The sequence below is a fragment of the Haemaphysalis longicornis genome, unplaced genomic scaffold (assembly GCF_048455015.1).
Source record: "Haemaphysalis longicornis isolate Haplotype H1 unplaced genomic scaffold, Haemaphysalis longicornis Haplotype H1 scaffold_4, whole genome shotgun sequence".
Lineage (NCBI taxonomy): Eukaryota > Metazoa > Arthropoda > Arachnida > Ixodida > Ixodidae > Haemaphysalis > Haemaphysalis longicornis.
The window spans coordinates 95,516,507-95,539,577 of record NW_027526361.1 but is presented as its reverse complement, the minus strand read 5'-3'; the positions used below and the strand labels follow the sequence as shown (position 1 = coordinate 95,539,577).

The 23,071-nt window shown below is 45.2% G+C and overlaps 1 protein-coding gene and 1 long non-coding RNA gene across 2 annotated transcripts in view; both read right to left on the bottom strand.

Moving 5' to 3' along the window:
• Positions 1–23,071, bottom strand: part of LOC144178735 (uncharacterized) — a 60,258-nt gene that overhangs the window by 18,634 nt on the left and 18,553 nt on the right. The window lies entirely within an intron of this gene.
• Positions 11,034–23,070, bottom strand: LOC144179120 (uncharacterized). The gene is made up of 3 exons (XR_013324153.1): positions 22,323–23,070; positions 17,196–17,345; positions 11,034–11,240 (listed from the first exon to the last, which is right to left on the bottom strand). It is a non-coding gene; the product is annotated as an uncharacterized LOC144179120 (long non-coding RNA).

The following is a 23,071-nucleotide window of genomic DNA, read 5'->3' as shown; positions in this document are numbered from 1 at the left end:
TAGCAGTGTCTATTTTTTGGCAAAGCCGTTCGAGGCATTATTTTAACAAATTAGTCATTGTAACAGGTCCTTTTATTCCTTTGAACGTCCTATCACGATGGCATCACCAATGGTGGCGCCCAGTCGTTTGTTTTGGACACAAAGAGAAGTTTTGACAGTGTTTGACAACTCGTACAGTATCAAGACTCCTGAGTACTTTTTTGCGTGCAGCGTTTGCGGGTCGGGAACCCAGAGAAGCAAAAGCCGTGTGCTCGCGCAGAGCAGCCCAGCTATGGATTAGCGTGCACTTTGTGAGAATGACGGCATGTCCTACCCGGCCGCCGGCCGCAACGGGTGTTTCGTTCTACGCTTCGTTGACTCACTGTGAATGGTGAAACAACAAACATAATGAGGATCGGTGTGATCGAGTTCTGGAAGTGTGCGAGAAAATTGTTTTCGCTCTAGCCGGGGTGTGTGCCGACCGTTCGGGTAGAGTGAACTAGAATAGTTCGGGTGATTCGGCACGCCACCGGATCCGAGCGTAATCATGACGCCTTCTTTGTTTGCGCAGGCTCTTGGGCTCTTCTATCGTCAGTCGCCTCGCCTGCGTTTCTCGGAGGCGGCTCCACCTACCCCTGCCTCGGTTTAACGCTAGCCAAAAATTCTGTGGACAACTCCCACCTGCTCGCCGTTGATCCCGACAATGAAAACGACTCACTCTGAAGCCCGCCACTTCTAGCACCCTCCCTGCTGTCCGCCTGGCCACGGAGAGCTACTTCCTGCGCGGGTCACTCTCTACCGCTAATTAAGCAGCCACCCTCCTGGACCCACTTGGGGCACGCCACCGGACCGAGCGTGGTCATGGCGCCGTCTTTGTTTGCGCAGGTTGGTTACCTACCTTGTGCTAGATGTGTATGTTCTAGTGACCGAATGTTAATCGAGTTGTCGTGAACCCACTGACGCATTTTATGCCACGCGAAAACTGCTGTACCAATCTCTCTGTTCATTATGTGTCAATGCTCACCTTACTCTTCTTTTACTTGCCCTTTCTGGGGACGTTGAACTGAACCCTGGCCCTGACAACGTAATTCCGACTCCTGTGACCCTTGAGTTCATTGCAAGCACCCTATCACGCCGTGAAATTTCGCAAAATACTGTTTGGTCTGAGCTAGCTATAATTCGTGCCGCGCAGTCCTCCCCTGAAAACCAGGTTGGTCGCCTATTCACCCACATTGACGAACTTGAAAAAAATAGTCGAAGCTAATAAACTACGTCCCCCGATATCTGACCCGAGTAGCAAACCTGAAACAATAAGACTCTCTTCACAAATAAATAACCTCGCGCAAAAATGCAAAGTCTTGGAAAATCGTCTTTGCAGAGATAACCTACTTTTTTCGGTATTGAAGATCTACGCAACGAAACTTGGGAAGAATCGAAATCTCGGGTTATTTCTCTGTGTGCAGACAAACTTGAAATACCTATTACAAAAGAGGACATCGAACAAGCACACAGGCTCGGGCGTTTGCGGGATGTTAAGAACCGCCCAATCATTGTTAAACTTGCGCGGTTTAAAGTTAAAGGTAGCATTTTGTCAGCCGGGCCAAAACTTAAAGGTTCACAATTTTCCATCCGTGAGGATGTTTTGTCTGGCATTCGGCTTGCAAGAAAAAACTTGCACGCGTATGCGAAACAAAGCGATTTCTCCAGTTTTAAGGTGAGATTTGATAAGCTGCAGATGAACGATAAACAATTTTGTTACGATGCACAATCAGATTCATCTTGGAAGTTAAATCCTAGCGATAACTCTGGTTCGCTAGGCAACTCTGTTGCAACTCTGTTGCAGTTACAGTTACAGAGCTACTATCAAAAAGTAACATCATTACTATTTTACTTTTTCTTTACTGTATAAATTGAAGTAAATGATCGCAAATCGAATGATACAGCTTATTGGTAGAAATGTGCGAAGGCATGACGGGTGGTCAACATTGCGTGTGTTAAAACCCCTGACGCAAAGAACCTAAAAGGTGGCACACTCAAGCCCATGTCCACACCAACAATCATCGTGTACACCTTTGTTACATCACCTTTTAAAGACCACAGTCTTTGTTGAATAAAGGACAAACCAGCTCAAAACGATGACACGACAAGAAGGTAACAAACAGGCACAGTGCTGTTTGACACAGGGTGAAAATCAGGCGGTTCTAAGCAAGATGGCGGAGGTTGGGTTGTGTGGAAAGTTTGCTGTATGGGCATCTTGGTAGAAGCTTGTGGAGTCAAAAACAATTTCGAAGAGTATCAGGGTTGTAGGCTGTGGTGGCATTTTAGATTTAAGCAAAATCTCTGGAATGTGGGGCTACGTCAAGGCCCTATAGAAAATCTGAAGGGGTGACGTCTTGGTGTTGTTACTTTCTGGCTTTTTGTATCGGATATAAGACGCAAGGCTGGGGCTAGCATGGCAGGTGTTGTACCGTGCATGGATGAAAGAAGAGTTTAGGAGAGGCCCTGACATCACTTCTACTGAAGCTGGAAATGCCATTTTTGTAGCCCACCCTTATTTGCTTATTCATAGCCTCCTGTACATTGGTTTGTATTTGCCTTCGCAAGTTGCCTTCACTCACTTCACTGTTGTCTGCTTCGTCTCTGCCTGCCGACGATTGGCTATCGGCTGCGCCGTGCAGTGACGTAAGGCCTCAGTAGGTCAGCCTTCGATGCCGTTGCTCGGACGAGGTTGCTGGTGGCCTTCGGTGGACGTGAAAAAATGGCCCTTCCTCCACGCATTTCCCAATGCGCCGGTGGCGAGCATTGGTGGCAATGTTCTTGTGATTGCCCAGTGATTGTAATTTCAGTGATTGCTAATTTTATGGCTCAATTATATAAACTTTGGTGGCACCAAGTGGCACAGAACAATTTTGAATGCCCATTTCACACACTGAAGTTTAATGAGCCGTAAAATTAGTTTTAAGCAATGCATGAAAAACCACTGCCTGTAGTGCAGTCACCAGTGTTCATAGTATGAGAAAATTTGAAGATTACGGGTTACCCTTTATGGGTTAAAATATTCAATTTACTGAAAGACCCCAAATATTGCCCACCCCGTAAAATCGATGGCTTAGTGCTGATGAGTGAACAAAATAAACACGAATAATCTAGGTATTGATGTGTTGATTTGGTCGCTTATTCGTCCTTTCCGCGCTTGACCCAAAAGTTCGCCCTTCTTGAATTTTTTCTTGATATCGCAGTTTTTGTTGGCGGTGCAGCCACCTTTTCGTAGTTCGCCCATCTCGTATTTTTCACTTGATATCACTGTACTTTGAGTAGGCATTCTTTCAGAACTTTACGGTACAGCAAATGCACTGCGTTCGGCACTTCATACAAGTAATCTTAGTTGATGTTGTTTATGATGTTCTTGCTAAATGATGATCAGAAGTGCGACAAATGACACTTTTTTTCAGAAGAGCGAGCAACATAACCGCCCCTACTCCAGCCTCCCACGCTTCCAATTGTTCAAATGCGTTTATGAACTAGCAAAGCTCTTTTATGTTGTTAAAATCGTGGTGGGCAAGGTAATATAGGTAATTGCGGAATTATTACAATATATCTTACTCATTTTATATTTAAATATTAGCAGAGGCGTAAATTCTGGTTAATGCATTATTTGCTGCTAATTTTTCCCACTAGATGGCAATGTCGACGTCATGAATTCTTTTTTTTAAGCTCCGCAGCAGAAATATACGACTATTTTTTAAAAAAATTATTTTAGTGTGAGAGTTTAATCTAAAACGTCCAAGATTCAAGCTATTTCAAGCGTAAACGAGCAGTTCTAGGCAACAAACATTTGTGTCATTTGGTTTTAGACGAATTCGCCAGATGTTGCTACTTTGCAGCCGGTAAGACGGAATCGAGAAACTACAGAGTCAGGGTGTCTAGCAAATTGCCTAATTCAATTTCCCTGACTTTTCCAGGTTTTCCATGACCATTTTAGTTGAAATTCCCTGACCAATACAACACGCGCCATTTTGTGGAAACGGTCCGTGAAGCATACAAAAAGCGTAGAGAAAACACATTCTATCATACGGAAAAACACATTTGTTGCAAGTGCCCTAATTCTCAAAATGCACTTTGATTAATTTCAGTTTGTTCAGTTTGAGGTTTGCTTGCCTTCAGTTACGGCTTCAGAGAGTTTATTTCATCTTGCGGGATAGAAACTTCAAGTTGCGCTTCAGCAAGCACCTTTTGCTTTTTTTCTTTATTGTCCTGGCTTGACATGCAACGTGAACCGCATGGTGCGTTACGCGTGCGCGTTGCGCGTGCGATTTTTTGACGCCCGCGTCGACTATTCGCGCGCGCGGCAGTGGGAGCCTGACGACTTGCGCCAATGGGGAGCCGCGCGCCCCATGGCGTTTCGAAGCTCTCGAGGCAGCCGGCTGGCTCCGCCAGACATGTTAAGGCTTACCACCCCGGCAGGTATTGCATGGGCCCTTTCAGTAGCGGCGCGGATGATGTTTTATTGTACCGTTTTCGCCCACATTATAAGCTCCTTTACCTCACAAGCAACTTCGTGCGTACCTTGTGCGGCATTTTAGAGAGCGCTTAGAAGCGGTCGCTCGAGCTCCCGTCACCACTTCGCGGTCGAAGCCGCTGCCATGTTGCCGCTTCCGGCAGCACCACGCGTAGCGTGCGGGTAGTTCCGCGGCAGCGTCAGCGCGCCTGTGACGTGGGCGGCGCGTTTTCGCGAGTAGAAAACACCCCATGCGGTTCACTGGGTTCGCGCTAAACCATGTTCCTTTTTGATTATGTAATTCTGGCTCCTGATGTCATAAGGAAGTTCTTTCAAGATTAGCTCCCAAAAAACGCTGCCTTTTAAAATTCGCTGGAAAAAAAGGCCCGTTTTGCGTGCGATTTGGGCACCACCTAGACGTCCCTCTGCCGCAAATGCCCACAGCAACCAAAGCAGGTGCGTGAACCGCAGGGCGAGTTTTTGCACGCGATTCGTGCGCGGTATTTTCACGGCCGCGCCGACGATTTCGTGCCTGCAGTGGCTCCTTTCCTGCACAAGCAAGTGCGTTTGTGCCTTGAGTAGCATTTTAAAGAGCGGTTAGAAGCGGCCGTTGGAGCTACCGCACTACTCCGCGGCCGGTGCTGCCGCCATGTTGCCACCGCCTACCGCTCGGCACGCACCGTGCGGGTCAACGTTTAGAAACGTTGGTGCAGGTGGTTTCCGCGGCGGCGTCAGCGCGCCTCGGGCGTACGCGCCGCGATTTCCCTTGCAGGAAAACCAGAAAACGTTTCATGCTGTTCACGCTTTCGTCGCGCGCGAACGTGTTGCGTTCGGTTTGCGTTCGCGTTGCGTTCGACTGGTTTCCCCTATTCTAAAACTGTTTGGGCAGGCCCCAAAGTGGTTTTCCCTGACTGGTATTACTTGATTCAAAAATTCCCTGACAATTTCCTGACTTTTCCCGGTGGCTAAAAATTCCCTGACTTTTCCCGGTTTTCCCGGTCGCTAGACACCCTGAGAGTGCAGTCCTTTCATTTTCCGCGGCAAACGGCTACTCTTGCTTCCATTAGAACTGTAAACGGTAAAGCGCGCTAAGAACACTAGGCAACACGGTTCATTCAGAAGGCCGGGCGCACCAACCCACACTTTCCTGCGATCATGACTTGACGGAAATCAATTAAATGAAACTATTTGGCAGGAGTTGTCATTACGGGATACGCATGCTCTTCACCTTGTCACGACTGGCGCAGAGAGAATGAACTGCAGCAGCGTTTGGGCTTAAACTGATTAGTTCAGCCAGCGTGAGCACACGTTATGCGTGCGCCTCGTGATCACGAGCAGTGCCCGGCGTCGTCCAAGTGCTGCGTGAGGAGCCCCCGCCTTCGGCGGCAACACGGCGCTCCCACGGCACACCGTTTGTTGCAACCTTGTAACTTAAAGAACTTTGATCCCTACGCTCATAACACAGAGGAAGATGCAATGAATGCTTTCGGATACAGCTCCCCAAAAAACAAATGAAACTGATGAAACTCATACCAGAAATGGAGCACTGAGCACTCGCACCGTGTATGTCGTTGCTTCTGCGCTCACTGTATTATTCCGCGAAGAACAGGGGAGCATCGAGCTTGGTGTGTAATGGCTTTACACTTTGGTATAACACAAATATCTGGCGCAGCATAAATGGAAATAGACACGAAAGATGTTTTTTGTAGCTTTCTGGTGTTTTTACACTAGTAAAAAATGGTTAAATCAACATCGGACTGTCACGTCACAGATTAGTTCAAGAAATAGCCGTTGCGCTTTGATACTATCGACTCCCAAAAAACCCCATCTAAGGGGCCAGCCGGGAATCAAACCCACATCGTTGGGCTCAGCAGCACAACGCCATAGCCATGGAGGATTCTCACCTATTCACCCTCTTCCTGGAGGCATGATGGAGAGAAAAAAATGGCTACAGCTTAGCTCAGCTAACCCTGAATATGCAGAGTGAAAGCTTGGCTCAGCTTGGTTAAGAGATCTTGGTTTCCCTTCGTTTATGTTCGATTTAGCTGTAACTGTTATGCTATTCGTCGACAGCCTGCCTTTATCTACGGTTATAGACCCGCTGCCGGCGTTTTCTGAACCGAATGCTACGCTCTTCCTCAGTCTCCGATGCTAGCTTTGCACGCTTGCCTTTCCGGACCCTCTCCAGTGAAGCACCTCACCGGGCGATATTCGTGGGCTGGTCACCCCAACAACGGCATGAAGGCTCCTGCTCTAGTACAGCACTCAGACATGACGACCTGGTCTCGCTCTCATCCGTGGCCAAGCTCGCATGGATGTGGCGAGTCACGTGGTCAGGCAGCCACTTAGCTGCGGACAGCGCATGTGCCAGGCTAGCAGTGGTGGCAGCAGCGGCAGCTAGCGAACGTTCACAGAGCTTGGCCTAGCGAGTCACATGGTGCGTTGCAAAGGATATGGCACAGCTGTGCTCAAATGAAGGTCAAATTTCTTGCGATGGCGAAGCAGCTCGACGATATTAGTAAAGCTTTCCTTTAAAACTAGGGCAAAGAGGTGGACAGAAGAGGTCTGTTTGGTGGAGCTTGCGGCCCGTCGTCGTCAGGCTCCACCCGAGTACTGGTTTTTAGCCGCATGATTGCAAATAAATGTACAGTTGACAATGGCAACTGAGTCTGTTGATTGAAGATCCCAGGTGTTCCGATCCTCGGCACTGGGGTGGCTCGGAGGAGAAGCCACGGGGAAAGAACCCACAGAAATAACTCTATCGTATGCTTTTCAGGCATGGAATGCCAGGAAAAATATAAAGCGGAGACACACTGGCTCTTGGTAGCTGTCTCACCACCATGGTGTTGTCGTTGCTATAAACAGTCATCCCCCCATTTAAATCATCCCCCCAATCTTCCATTTCCACCTTCAGATATATTGTTATGTGATCTGTGTGTCCCAGATATGTGGTGACTTCAAAGCATTTAACTTCAGCTGGTTTGCTTCCCCACAAGATATCTGAGCTATACGTTGCATTACATGGTGCCGAAATGTACAGCTCCTTTAGATTTGCAGGGTCGATGGGGCATCTTCTATTACTAAAACAATGTATTACGTTTCTAGTAGTAAATCTCAGGTGCCACACTGTTCTGGTTCATGGAAGTGTAAACTGTTATGCTTGGAGCCTACCAAGCCTCTGCGCCTAACATGCACAGACATGTACACAACACTGAAAAAAATAAATGTGGACATTTTGGTGCGGAATGGGCTGACCATCTGTAAACTGTTTACCCACCAAAATTAAAATTTTAATGTCCAGGCCATCTTATAAGGTTTTTCTGATTAATTTCATGCATTCTCAATGAGAAAACACAATCAGAAGTATTATTTTTTTATATCATCCTACCCATTGAATTGCTGACATTGTCCACAACAACACGGTAGCAATTTGTCAGGGATAAATTTAGTGGCCTGCGTGCATGTTAAGTGTGTTTATTGTGTAATATCCTTATGCATATCAACACAAAATTTTAAAGACAGCTTACGATGCTGTGAATATGACAGTATTATTGTGCAATGGCCGAACATGTCCTCTCATGACCATCACCATTCCCCCTTTGTATCTTTCTCTTCCCTTGTTTGCACTGCTTACACACCATCTGTTGGAATAGTGCCATATGACTGCAGGTTTCAGTGAATGCTGCATGGTGGTGCTGCCGTTGGGTACCGAGTAGAGTTCCTGTATCTAGCTCCCCTAGGTGAGCAGAGTTGCGCGTCCATCCGCCATCTTGAGTTCCAGGTCGTCCGGGAAAGCGACCCTTCTCGCATGTAGGCCGCCGCACCACTGGCAGTGGCGAGGAGGAGCGGCCGGGCAAAAACTGGCACACGATATTGGACCGCTTATCAGATGAGCGGCCGCCGCTGCTTCCGCTTCCACAACTGCGGATGCCCAGTTGAGTACAACTGACTGTGTGCAGCACTGAAAGCGGGCTTTCTGTCGAACTGGAACCCGCGGCATGTGGCAAACAGACGCACAACTCTTACGCTAAGCGATATACAGGAACTCTTGTACCGAGCTAAGCAGACATTTACGGGAAATTCTCTGTTATTCGCTTGATTGCTGCTTGTGTAGTTAGTATGCCCAGTTTACCCATCTAGGCCCCAGTACATTTCTTTAACTGCCATTTTCAAGTCGAGACCCACAATGCATGTTGAGGAAAAGGAGGAAGACTGCTTACAAAGGGGGAATCATCACCATCGTGAACTGCTGGTGAAAAAAGAGGTGAATAAAGTGCGTTTTTTGCGGAGCCATGGTCTTGGGTCCTGTTCCTCAACAATGCATTAACTGTATTTAGCTTTAGTTAGCTGAAGCCATTGAGTCGTGATGATATGCCTTGTGTTGAGAAGGCCCTAGGTTCAATTCCCACCAGTACTCAAATTTGCCCAATTTTCTTTTCAACTCTGCTGCATCACTTAGTGCACAAAATTTTTTTGAGAACTTTGGCAGCATTCTTCTCTTTCATTCTTTGATAGGTTAGCTATTCTTTGTGAATGAGGGGGGGGGAACCCGTCACTGATGCTGTGTGCCATGTCTTGGCCACCACAATGTCAGATTTTTTGACATACCATGTCAACGAATGTTTTTGCACTGAACTGTCAACATTAACAAACAAAAAAAAAATCAAAATTTTGAAGTCTTGGCACAGCTTAAAAGACACTGCTAGCTAGTATGATGTCATTGCGATGTTTACTGGGGTAAACGATATCAGCGCATGGCGTTTTGCCTTCAGCTGCCTGTTATATACAATTTAAGAGTCAAGGTGCTAGGCAAGCAAATGATTACTTTAGTGGAACATGAGAACACAGCCACAAGAAACTGGTCCTAATAATGTTCCTTAAAAGTTAATTGCGCTTGCAGCAAGTTTATTGCTATTTCCTGGCATGACGTTATCTGGTTCATTTGTGACAAGTGAATCGAGCATGTGATTTTCTCTGGTGGGTCAAAGAAGTCTGCTAAGTGCAAGTAAGTTAACAACACCCACCGTGGCACCATGTAGCCTTTCAGTTATGCCCTGGAAAGGAGGCTGCTGGTTCCAGTAAAGATCAGCGGGGGTGGTGTTCCCGGCCGCAGCAATACAGTTGCTTTTTATTGCTCCTCATTGATGCTTGAGACACGAAATGGCCTTTGCAGAGGCTGTTTTTCGGTAACGGTAAAAAGTGTATCGGGAATGTTTTGCCATTCTGAAATTTTGATTTCATTGATTGATTATAGGGTTTAACGTCGGCGCAGGCGATGAGGTGCGCCATAGTGGAGGGCTCGGGATTAATTTTGACCACCTGGGGATCTTTAGCGTGCGCCGAAATCTCAACACGAGCATTTTTGCTGTTCAACTCCATCAGAAAAGCGGCCGCCAAGCTGGTTATCGAACCCGCGTGCTCGTGCTCAGCAGCACAACGCCTTAGCCAATGAGCCACAACTTGACACCATACCCCTTCATATGGAGCCGAGTTTTAACACGTGCTGTCTGAGATGCTTGCATGTAGTTGCTGTTGTAGAAACCTTCACAACTGAGTTGAGGGTGTGACAGCTATTTGAAAATCGTTTTGGACATCACTTTCACATATTCATGTGCAACTGAGAAAAATATGCAGCTTTTGTATTTTTAAGTCTTCAATTCTTTAACGTTGCACCTTTGTTAGTTTCTCCAGGTCCTTCAGTTTCGCCTTTCTGAACAATATCTACTTCGGGTTGAACAATATCTACTTCGGGTGAAGCAGAAATTTTTTGGGACAAGTATCGTGCTCTGCAAATCTGAGTTCGAGGGGAAGTTACTTTTGATTAACTTTGATGGTAACTGGTTAACAGAAAGTATTCATTTTATCAGCCGTTTTACCAAACCCTGGCTGACTCCCCTGCATTGTTACGTGTCACTGTATGCTTGCATGTACATTTGGTTGTGCAGCCACCCTGGCACCACCAAGTCAGTGGATGCAAATGTTCTGTAACTAGCAAACAACCTCCAGTAATGATTAACACCTCTTTGGCTCCCTTGCTGTTCATGAGCTCATTAGCTTTTAGCAAAAGCATGACATCAGGGAAGACATTCTTTAGTGCCAGAACACTAGAAGTGCCGTTTCTGCACAATCCATGATATTACATCCACAATATCCATATATACTTGTCTGGTTAATTTTATCCATCAAATATTGTTCTGTTCGTTGCCTATGTACATTTGAATCCTTTCTTCCACATCCACAATATCTATATATACAAACTTTCTTGAGGAAAAGACTGCTGAGCCAATAGGAAAGAAGTGGTTTCATCTGCATTGCTAAGCAACACCCAGGTACAGTAGGCCAAATCTTTAACTGGCGATTGCGAGCACCAACTTTTCATGCATCAGCGCCGAAGCCAAGTTGCAAGCACGCCAAGATTAAATGCATGCTCAGAAACCACGCTCAGCTGTTCCTTCTTACGATCGTCATAAGATAGAAAAATCGCAGCTCACCCGCGCTAGTTAAGGATTTAGCCGAGTGTACGTAAGGCCTACACAGAGCGGCTCACCTGGGAAAATTGGAAAAGCTCTCTCCTCTTCGTCCCAGTTCTTTCGCCTCACTGCAGATGCACTGCTGCAATGTTTGCTAAAGCCAAGGCTCACAGCTACTTCCGCTCCCTGTTGCAGGCTCTTCTTTCACCTCGGGTGGCCACAGGGTGCAGCGCTGCTGCCAACTGAGTGGTCGGCTGCTGTAGTGCACGTTCAAGACGCTGCGTCCGAGCGATCTGTAGAGGCACCAGCGCAAACACATGGGCGAGTGCCCGTTCCAGTGCAGCCAATGCAGCAAGGCCTTCATGGAGAAGGGCAGCCTCTAGTCACCCACCTGGGCATCCACACTGGCAAGAGGCCTTACCGGTGCCACCTGTGCTTTACCTAGACGATGCCCACAAATCCTAGGTAAGAGCTAGGGATGTCCCACCTGTTAGTTGCGGAACTCCCAAGGACATACGAAAGTTCCAGAAATATCCCAAATGATAAAAAAGACCTGTCTGGGATGTCCCAGATTAGGACTTTGCTCGGAGGCCTAACAACCCATCTACAACAAAGAAGGGAAATTTTTGGGATGTTCCAGAAAGGTACTTGTACAACCTTATCAAGGCTACAAATAGGGGAACAGCGCAAGACAGACCAAACACAAGAAGAAGAAAGTGACAGTTAGGCAGACGGAGTCATTTTTGAGGACCAACCCGCTAGCCTTGCTAACCTCAGACAAAGAAGGGGGATTTATCGTGTTAAAAGAAAGCCTGTTTAAAGAAAAAGCTGAGCAAGCAATCTTATCAGCCTTCACATTCCGAGATAATATTTCCCATACAAAGTAAGAGCAGAGGCCGAAAAATTGTGTAAAAAGTTAAAGCTCGACGGTCTGGAAAAATCCATTAGAAAAAGCAGTAGTACGAGCCTGGATGTGTTTTTCAGCGCAAAAACACAGAAGGTAGACATCCCTTTAAGGGAATACTTGTATCCGAGAACGGTACTTGGCAAAAGTGCATTGCGTTGTTTTTGCAGAAACATTTGAACCTCTTAAGAGTCGAAGACCCATTCCTTGAGCGGAAATCGGATGAAGTCATTGAGTTTTTAAAGGAATGTAATGACAAAAGCTATATGGCATGCTCTTTTGGCGTAAAAGATTTATATTACCCTTTGCCACATCACAAACTGTTGCTTTGTGTTGAGGAATGCATTGACAAGTACGGTACCATTGCGTTTCAAAATAGTACAGGTGTGTCAGTACGAGGATTTTTAGAATTGTTGACGGTGTACCTAAACTCAACTTTCACAGCTTGGGATGATAAGCTTTATATTCAGTCTAACGGAATCTGTATTGGATCCTGCATTGCACCAATTTTAGGTGACCTCTTTTTAGCGCACCTTGACCGCATTCTGCATGACCAATTGAAGATCCCACAAGTAACCACAATTTTCCGTTATGTCGACGACTTTTTAGTAGTTTTTAACACTCACGAAGCGGGTCTTGAATCCTTAATGTTTCAGGTTTTAGGTCATTTCTGTCAATGTTTTAAATCTTTGGTTTTAACTTTTGAAATTCCCGTGGACAGAACTATCTATTTTTTAGATCTAAAGCTTCATTTTTCGCACTATCACATCTGCTGGGCGTACGAACCACGAGCCAGTAAGCCACTTCTGCCTTTTGACTCGTCCCATTCTAAACTCGTGAAAAGGTCTATCATAACAATGTGTTTTAAAAATGCCCTTAACAACTCTTGTATTCACTCGATACAAGAAAGCTTTCGTAAACAGGTTGATCGGCTTCTGATAGTGGGGTACCCCAAGCAGCTGTTAGCAGCGGTAGCAGAATCAATAATGCACAGATTAAAAAGAGAGGAACAGTACAGCCAAGCAGCTGTAGAAGGCAACAAAGGTGATAAACTTACTATTATTCCTTACATGCACCAGATAGCGCACAATTTGATAAATATAGGAAAAAGAGTTAGCATAAAAGTTGTATTTTCTGCTCCCAACAAGCTTTCCTCCATGTGTTCGAGAGTAAACAAAACCAAAAGAACAAAGCAGTCTTGTTCAACCTGTTTTTAGAATGCGTTAAAGGCGTCGTCTATTCTGTTCCGCTGTCCTGTGGGAAAAGGTATGTAGGCCAAACTGGACGATGCCTCAATGAAAGATTAAAAGAACATAACTATAACGTACATAAGGCGATTGTGGCCACTTAGGTGTCCGCTGTCGGGATTGCCGCAGCTGCGCCCCAATCTTTCAAAAAACACAGGTCATTTCAAAACACAAAGATAACATAACTAGAGCAGTAATTGAAGCCGTGAGCGTCGAAAAGAAAAATGTGTTAGTGTACCCTCCTTGTCCCTCTCGCGGAAAGAGATTAATTTTCTGTCGCTCGGTAGTTCAGCAAGTGTTTGTGGCACATGGTGTCGGTGAAGTGTGACGACCGGTTTGTTTATCTCCAGCTTTCGTGTTATTTCTGCTTCTCTTGTATTTTTGACTGTTACCATATATATGTGACAAGCCGAAAAATAAAATCAGTTGTAAGTCAGCGCTCATGGTTGTCACTTTCTTCTTGTGTTTGGTCTGTGTTGCGCTGTTCCCCTATTTGTAATCATGCACCAACTCGCACAAGCCTTAACCTTTGCAAGCTTATCAAGAGATGTTTGATTAATGCATGTGGTTTTAACTCTGCATTTCATTGCAATATAGCTTTAGTCACTCACCTGCACAATTAGAACTTTGTGCAAAACCTTGCACAACCTTTTTGTTAAACGAATTTCATACAAAACAGCCTCCAGTGGCAAAATCAAGCATCACACTTAAGGTACACAATACACTTCTAACACCACAAATGAAAGTTCCTTATAGTTTCATGCAGGACTTATACTTCTGTTTCTGACAATAAATTTCACTAGCGGAAGCAGAAGTGAAATTTCACACAAGAAAACTCAAAGGTAGCACAAGTTATGTACACAAGTTAAGAATTGTCACTTTTACATCATAAATGAGCCATGCATCTGAATAATTCATTTACAAACAGGGGAAGCCTAAATTCTATGCAAGTTATGGAATGAAGAATGAGGTCTGAAAGTGCTGTACTTTCTGAACCACCAAAAGGTGAAACGCATTTAATGGTGCTGCCACGCAGAAAACACACTTTAGTGCACAGAAAGTTACAGAAAACCATCAAGGTGGCAGTCACATTTGGACAATGAGCAACTGCCGTGGGGCATCACCGCGGTGTAGGCATCACTTTGCACCAGACACATAGAAATCATTTGAAAGGCCAGCTCATCTAGTTCCGAGTGATATAAAATATTTTTAGAATCTATTGCATGAGAAATTTTAAACTTGTACAATAAAATTTTGGTTCATGTGTACCTACATAACTATTCAATGTAAAGGGAGTTTGTTGTGCGCTTAGAAGATATGCCAATCGGCCACATAATGACAGCAAGCTGTTTTCAGCCAAATAGGTGTTCAGCTGTCTGCTAAATAAAGGCAAATAAAAGTTAACGGAAGAAAATTGATCGACAGGTATGGGCAGCAGAAGTGAACCCACCACACACTTACGTAGTGACCTCACCAATTACTGCAACGACAATGTACTACTCTTTAGTGCAAGAGCATTAATTAACCCGGGAGGTCAAAAATCAAGCATCGTCCTTGCCAGAGATAGCACACAATATAGAGAGTAGCCAACAAAAGAAAACTTGTCAAGGGATGCTTAGAACTTTCTAAGAATACACTGCCATGCAAAGCATATGCCGAAGCCAGCTGGCCGCAGAAGGCTACTTCTGCCTTTTACCAAATCTACTGAATAGATGGAAACAAACCATATTGCAATAGTGTGGGCAGGGAACACGACTTTCCCTGACATAATGTATCAAAATTAATGTTTGGCATCCATTATTAAAAACTAATGACACCTCTCCTTGGAAGAACTGCAAGTTTGGCGTGTTGGTATACGTTGCGTGATTGGAACGGCACTATTCACAAACAAAGACGACGAAACAGAAGGTGACGTGCTTAGCCTTGTGTTTCTTGCTTCGTCTTTGTTTTTGAATAGCGCTGGTCCAATAACAGACACCTCCCCTCCTCTGCCTTTCCATTATGGTTTGCGCTCATTTGTTCAATGCAATTGACCAACAGTGGAAACAAAGTTCATCAGGCAGTTAACGCCAGATTGTGCCTGTCGTATTTCCTCACTTTATAAATGTTCTTAGCTCCCTAAAGTATATGTACAAGGACCACAACTGGACAAGCACTAGACATTAATGGCTGTTTACTCAACAGTGGGAAATTATGTGAGGAATACTATGCCTGCGTTAGCATGCGTACAAATGGTGACGTGTCACAATAGCCCATAAAAAGATGCAACCTTTCTTAAAAAATAAGTGCCGTTTTGCTTGTGCTTGTGTTCAGAGCAGTAGTGCATGTTTATGTAGGCACTGTGTGCTAGTGGGCCAACCCTGCTGGCCCACTAGCACAGAGTGCTTAGGTGTCAACTTTCTGTACACTCCTTAACTGCAAAGCTTGTGGTACAATAAAGTTAAAACATTCATTTTTGCACCATGATAACAATTGTAGTTTGATTATTGACACAAATCTTGTAAACATGAAAAATGAATACCACCTTCATTCAGTCGTAGGTTGTCTGCTTTTCCAAACATACCACAGCCAGCAGGGAAGTCAGGCTGCTGTCATCACCAAAGAAAGTTGACTGAGTCACAATAGCGGCGTGCATGAAATCGCCACACTCGACCTCGCATAATCATTTGGCATTTGTTGCCCTCGTGTGGCTTATAACAATAAGGTAGGGCATATTTCGGCGTGATGTATAGTCAAATAAATACAGGATTACATTCTCCAGGCGATGCAAACTTTACTAGGGCATCTGCCTCTTTTCGCACGACTGCGTAGTTACGTGAAGGCGTAATTTCTTCGCAAGAGAGTCAATTTTTAGGAGCATACAATCTACCCTGCAAAGTAAGCGTACACAGTTGCTGTGGGAACTATACACACTAAACCTCGTGGGAAACTCGGCAGGCAATGCAGATGCCCAGTGTCACGCCTTAAATTGTCCAGCACTACAGTAAATTTTCTTGTGTGTATTTTTTCGGTGTTGTGTGCACCTCCATGCATGTCAGACATGGAAGATTTGTGGGATATTGCATCAGCCAGAACACAGCGTTTGTTCAGGTTTACTGAAAAATACAACAAAACATTTCAATGTTAGATCCTGTATTGACCCACAGACTTACTTATTCGATAGCCTTACATTTCTATTTTCAATTCTGGAACTGTACGTTTCACCTTGATATGATGCAATGTTGCAGCGTCAATGTTTTTTTGGAAACGAAAGCCAGCTGAAGTTTAATGCATTCAAGTCATTCTGTGACACAGAGGACGCATAACAAGAAAATATTAAGGTGGATGTGGGAGACTTGAGGGAGCTTTTAAACGGAAGGGACAGTTCATGACAGCAATGATGACACTGCCATAGGAGGTAGCTACCAAGAGCCGCTGTCTCCTTTGATCTTTTCAAGTATGACATCCCTGTAGCTGCCTCCAAAACACATTTGTATATTTGCTCTAATCAGTTGTTCCTCAACAGCCTTCATTTAAGGGATTCCCCAGGTCCCTGAAGACTAAATGTGTGGGTACTAAGGTTGCTGGATAATATAATCACAAAAACATTCGCATTAAGTAGAAACATTCAAGAGGCTTCCCAAGAGAAAATGTAGCTGGATCCGGACAGTTTATGGTTAAATTCCCAGATGGGACCAGCCACCATTTTCTGTTGGGATACACACACACAGATATACACTGAAGGCAACTTCCCTTTTAAGTCTACATTTGCATTTTAACGAGTATAGAAAAAAGGAATGCAATCATACCGAAAAACTGAGGGAATTGTTATCCAGATACAAACCAGTGTTAGGTATCACTGCGTACAATTCCTAAAAAGACTCAAAACAGAGATAACCCTTCTCTCTATTTTTTCATTACGGTGTGTGCTCGTTTTTCTAATACATTTGCCAAATGGTGGAAGCAAACTTGAAAAGTTTGAATCACTTTGTCTCTCCTGTTTTCTCATTCTGTACATGTTATTAACTGTACAAGGAACAAACGGGACGAGCACTGGGCACAAACTTGTTTGCCAACTGGACGCACCATCACAGTGCGAAATTGCTTGACAGACATACATAGCATGTGGCTTGGCTTGACTTGATTTGACTGCTCGGTCGGGTGTAACGAGTTTGAAGATCATGGCCATGTCAGAATGCAGATGGTGGGTCTCTTCAGCACGATCTTTCCCTCCTAGCAGATCAGGAGCTTGCAGGCGTGACCGATGCCTGCAAATGTGATGCAACACATACCAGGTCGCTTCAGTTCTGCGAAGTCACAAAGCTCATTCTACAAGCCACTGAGCAGGCCAACGGCTTGTCGGATTGTTTTTGCTTTCTGCAATTCATAACTGCAATGAGCAGCTTGACACGCTGTGTTTTCTTTTGGAGACTGCCAACTGAATCGTGACACCTGATGGGAGCACGGGCTACAGAGAGCACAGACGCTTTTTTGCGCTGCTAACTCCATGATGATGCTGGAGAGATTGCGAGTAATACGGCATACCAGACAGGCTATTACTGTAATTGAGTGGTGAGCTGGGCAAGTTGGTATGACATCATTCTGGAAGCGCGAAAAATGACGTGAACGAAGGGAATGAACACGACGAGCGCTCGTCCTGTCCGTTCCCTTTGTCCACTTCTTTTTTCACTCTGTTGTCCAGAATAAGGCTATTACTCTTGTAGCGCTCTAGCCAGCACCTCTCTAGTGGTGGTTTCATTTGGAGAAGTGGATATTTTGCAACCCAGGCATGTTAGAACCTTTCTAACGAAGACCTGTTGAAGGTGTGAGGGGAACTATAATAGTTCACTGTATCCGAAGGCTCCATTGGTCTCGTTTATGTGCAGAAAATAGATCAGGCATGTCTACTGCCCTTGCACTAAAAATGTCTCCCTGATACTGTGCAAAGTTTATGGATACTTTTTCAGTTCCCTATCTCCCAGCTGCGGCCATGGAGAGAGGGCGCCGTGTCACGATTCTCACCACCGCGGCGCTGCGGTTGTCGGTTGTGCGAGGAAAGTAAGAGTCGTTTGTTCGCAGGGAACATTCCGCTCGACATCTCCAGAGCTTGCACTCTTCCGATCACTTTGGGTGAGGGATCGTTCACCCTCGCATGGGGGTTGTGCACCTTCTCGTCAGCCTTCTGCTGGAGGTGATGAGCACAGGCCACAGGGCACAAGGCTTAGCGGAAGACGCCCAGCCATGTGGCTGCACTCGTGGCTGGCCAGGTTGCTCTGCCGGGCAAAGGCGTTGGGGCACAGGTGGCACCGGTAAGAACATTCGCCCGTGTGGGTGCGCAGGTGGGTCATCAGGTTGCACTTGAGCACAAATGCATTGCCACAGTGGCTGCACTGGTGGATCTTCACATGGCTTGGGTGCGATGTCACAAAGCGACATTGCTGGCAGCGCAGCTGCAGCTGACCATGCATGGCAGGGCCGTGCTACTGCCTGCACCCATTTGAGGAGGGGGAAGGGCCTGCTACAGGGAGGGAGGGGAAACACTGAGAACCCTCGCAACGAAGACGATGGTGTCAGTGAACCAGCCGAAGAGGAAAGAGCATCTCCACTGGTGCCAAGCAGGCCACTCGGTAAAGGCCTAACACCCAGGACACTCTGTAGCCACGCAGACAAGCACTCCTTTTTCTCGCTGGCTCTGCATTCTTCCACACGCGAGGATTCCAAAATTTCACATTCAAGGCTTGTTCAGGAACACCGTGTCTACAGTGCTCTCATACAAAAATTGGTGTTCTCTGTTATGGTGCTTTGCACTCACAGCTGCTAAGCTCGTGCCTGTCCTGGGGAGCCATGGGGCTGTTAATCACTGGAGGTGCTTTGCCACTGACAAAACATCTGCATCAGCTGGCTCGGCAGCGCCAAGTTGCTGCTCACGAACGTCAAGTTGATGTGCAGCCCAGTTGGATGTGCTCTATGGGGGATACACATGCACGTGTACAGTGGCACCAAGCCAGGGCTTGGTAAAATGACTGACAAAATGAACATGTTCCTCCAACCATTAACTGTCAAATTCAGCCAACAATAACTTCACCCTTTTACTGGCACCAGCAACCTACTTTCTCAGACTAAATGCTGCATGCTAGATATCATTCATTTTTTATGCAGTCTGTTTCAGAGTAACAGAGAAAACACCAATTTACTTTAAGCAAGTGAACCAGCTAATGTACTGTCCATGTCAGCAATACCAGGAATAGGTAACTTTGAAGCAGTTGCCTGCTGAATGAACAGAAAGGGACACTGAACGAAATTACTCCACGGGCGGATTTTCACTTTTTTCTGTTTCATGTCCATTTCAATGTTTCCACTTCAAGCGAGCCCTGATTGGCTGAAGACAGACGACCGTATGTGACACAGCGCAAGCAAGGCGATATCATTGGTCAGAGGCCTTGCAATTATACAATTGCGTCATTGCTGAAATGAACACTAAATGGGCATTTTCGAAACAGACCCGAATAAGAATTCTGCCCCAGGAGTTTCTTCCGCATAATTAATTGGTTGTTTAGCAAATGCCTATAGTCTCATGTTATTTGTAGCAGGTGGCAGGAGAGGAAATCCCATACACTGAGCACGGCGACCCTATAACAACCTCAGTAACATATTATAAATTGCAGCAGTTTTTTGTGCTGTTTCGGGCTTCAAAATTTTTACTTTTCCCTGCTTTGTTATTATTTACTTCTGAGTGCAAAAGCATTCGTTAACGCGGAACGTCAAGAATCACGCGCTGTCATGTCCAAGAGGTAGCACATAACACAACTGACGAACCACCCACCAAAAATTAAGAAAATATCCACTGCCTCAAAAAACGAAATAAAAACATTCCAAAGAATGCTAAGATTAACACCACATTTCTCAGAGGAACGTTCACAAACAAAGGAAGGTAATTCAGTTGAAAAAGAAGAATTGAACAATTTTCAGTACAAGCGGTACTATGTCGGTTCCAAAGCCCCCAGAATGTAACAGAAGTGCGGTTCAGCAAAATATCTGCTTGGCTTGGTAGGAAGCAGTTGTGCCATTTAGTAGAACTTCCGGTCAGATAGTACTGTCCCAACAAATTGGGCATGAGCGCTGAAAACACAGGAAAAGAAAAAAAAGAGAAAATGACGATGAGAGGACACGTACGACAACCTAATAGTGCTTCCACATTGACTACATCGTAGTGTGCCCTCATAGTTTTGTGTTAGTTGATGCACAGATGGCAGACATGCTCGCAACCCATTAATATTACCCCTGACGACTTGCCGGTGTTGTCAGGCATAAGCAAGGATGGTATAAAAAAAAACAGCACTTTCATACGTGTATCTAATACTAAAAGAAATGCATGCAAATTGACAAGAACTCTCTAATGGCTTATGCATTTCGAAATACAATCTGGTAAGGTGGTTAGACAAAGTTAAATGACCGGGTTCGATGTTTCTTTAAGCCAGATGATATTTAAAACATTAGCAGGCAGCAATGTCAACTACGGGTGAGATTGCTGCTGTGCTCGGTTAATTTGTTGTCTTCAAAGGGATTTCTTTTGCTAGGTTCGAATTTTAAAAATACGATTACCAAATTACACAGACGTCACATTCCATTATTGAAAAGCCCAAAATTGTTTACAGCAGCCACCTGGATAAAATTTTGACAAGCTAAAGCAGTTATTTTTTTAATTAAATGGTGGTATTAAGCTCCAAAAGCAACTTCTTCTGTGTCCTTCCAAGTGCTTGATAGCCGGGAATTATAACCACATTGAACCGCCCCTAGCCATCGAATGTCTGTCTATTTGACAGAATGACCAACCTTCTTATTGAACCGCCCTTAGCCATCGAATGTCTGTCATTTGACAGAATGACCAACCTTCTTTTGAAGAATGATTACAAAACCAAACCTTTTTTTTTCGAATCCTTCCGAGAAATCGGGATCATGGCAAAGCGAACAACTAACCAACTGGGAATTCTTTCCTAGCTCCAAGATAGGCAGTTTCAAACAACAGGAGGTTTACTACACAAAACAAAGCATAGATAAATGCACAGAGTGTACACAAGTAAATTTGTTATTTTGGACGTTGCATTCCGTACTGCACAACATGGGCTAGTGTTGTGGCCACATTGCTCGAGTCACAAAAAACATCTCCCAACAGGCAGGAACTCAATTCGGCCATTCTTTTCTAAACAAATTCACGCAAGTTCACTGTGGCTGTTTCTGCCTGAGCCTCATGCCAGACTTTCATGCACAAACCCCTTGTTAAACAAAAAAAGTGGTTGAAAGACTTAAAAAAGTTCTTGGGGCACTTAAGACTGCTAATGTGCATTGAAGGCGATAGCCTGGCACTACTTATCAGAAACTTCACAGCTAGACAGGGTATTCAGCTATTTTTTCGCTTTTGTTACGTTATCTTTTGGCACAAATTACTTTGACAAGCAGACTCGCGGCACTTCACCCCACGGCTTGCCCACAACCAGAGTTCTTCACAGTGGCTGTAAAGCACCTGTTCTACTCACGTGACATTATGCATACCCATCACGTGATAAAACGTCTGCACCACACGCACTAGGCTAACACTTGTTTCGCTGCTTGCAATGTGCTATGTTGCATGGTGTTAAAACACTTGGCTCCTGGCTACTCTTGGGATGCACGATCGATACCCATCTGAGCTCAAATGTGTTCTTTATTGACTCTTTACAGTGGCGGCCATTTTTTTAACCAAACAAACACACCATGAGAGGGACAACTGTTTACAGCAACGGTTACACTGTGAGAGGGAGGCAGCTACAGGAAGCCATTTTGTCTCCTCTACTCTTGAAAGAAATTATACTTGTGGCCACTGAGGTTGTTGGTTTGTGATTCACCTTACAAAAAAAAACGTTTGACGAAATATTTCGACTTTGAAGCCACAAACTGACCACAACTGCTATACAGAAAATATATCAGCAATTGAAACAAAACACAGTGAAAAAGCTGCAGGTGATGTCATCTTCAACTGATAAATAAAACCAGTGTACAGTATTGCGTCCTCACACTCTGAGCATTTCTAACTTAACCTCAAAAATATCCGTAGAAAAAGAGCATGCGACAAGTACTGGACATTATCTGCTGTTTACACACAAAAGGAACAATCAAAGAGGGAAATACACACAGTGTGCGTGCTTGCACGCGTATGAATGGTGTGGAATAATGACTGCAAAATTTTAAAAAGTGCAGTGTTTGCTTACTTGCATAGAACTGGAAAGTTGCATCACGCATTCAAGCAGGCACTTATGCCGAGATGTTGGTGACCGACACAGGACGCCACAGGTTCCACAGACGACACTTGCGACACTAGCAAGGAGTGATAGTCACCCGGCTGGCGAGGCCATTATGTGATGATGATGGCAATCATCACCCCCACCTCCTGGCACGCTCCATAAAGGCCACCCTGCAGGCAGCAAAGGACCAGCGTAGAAGTGTTGAGCGATGCCCGCCAGAGGCTGCGGGGCCATTGGCTGTAAAAAAATGTTCATTCAGAGCTAGATTTAAAGCGGCCGGTCTTGGCCATCACCAGAAGCAAAGCAGCACATTTTGAGACTGCAGCCAATCCAGTCTTTCTACTTCCACTCTGTGCCTTGGGCTGCGAGGAGACGATAGTTCTACGCTTGTTTTTTCGGGGTAGCGCTGCTGTTTTGTTCCTCCCTCATGTCCTCATAAATGGACAGGAGTGTTCGTCTGCTGCTCGCCAGGTGGCTGGTGACGAATGCTGGATACCAGATATTCAGCTTGGAGAGATATCCAGTGAACAGCCATTTTCTTCCAACACCGGCAGCATCGTCCCCCACTTCTTCACTGGCTTTGGGTGCATGGAGACAGCCTAAACACTGCTTCTTAACAATCCATACAAAGAAATCGCCTTCTTCTAGTCTCGGACAGCGTGTCGGTGCACACACCTCTCCGGGCCCTTATCCTCCTCCTCCCACCCGCACTACTG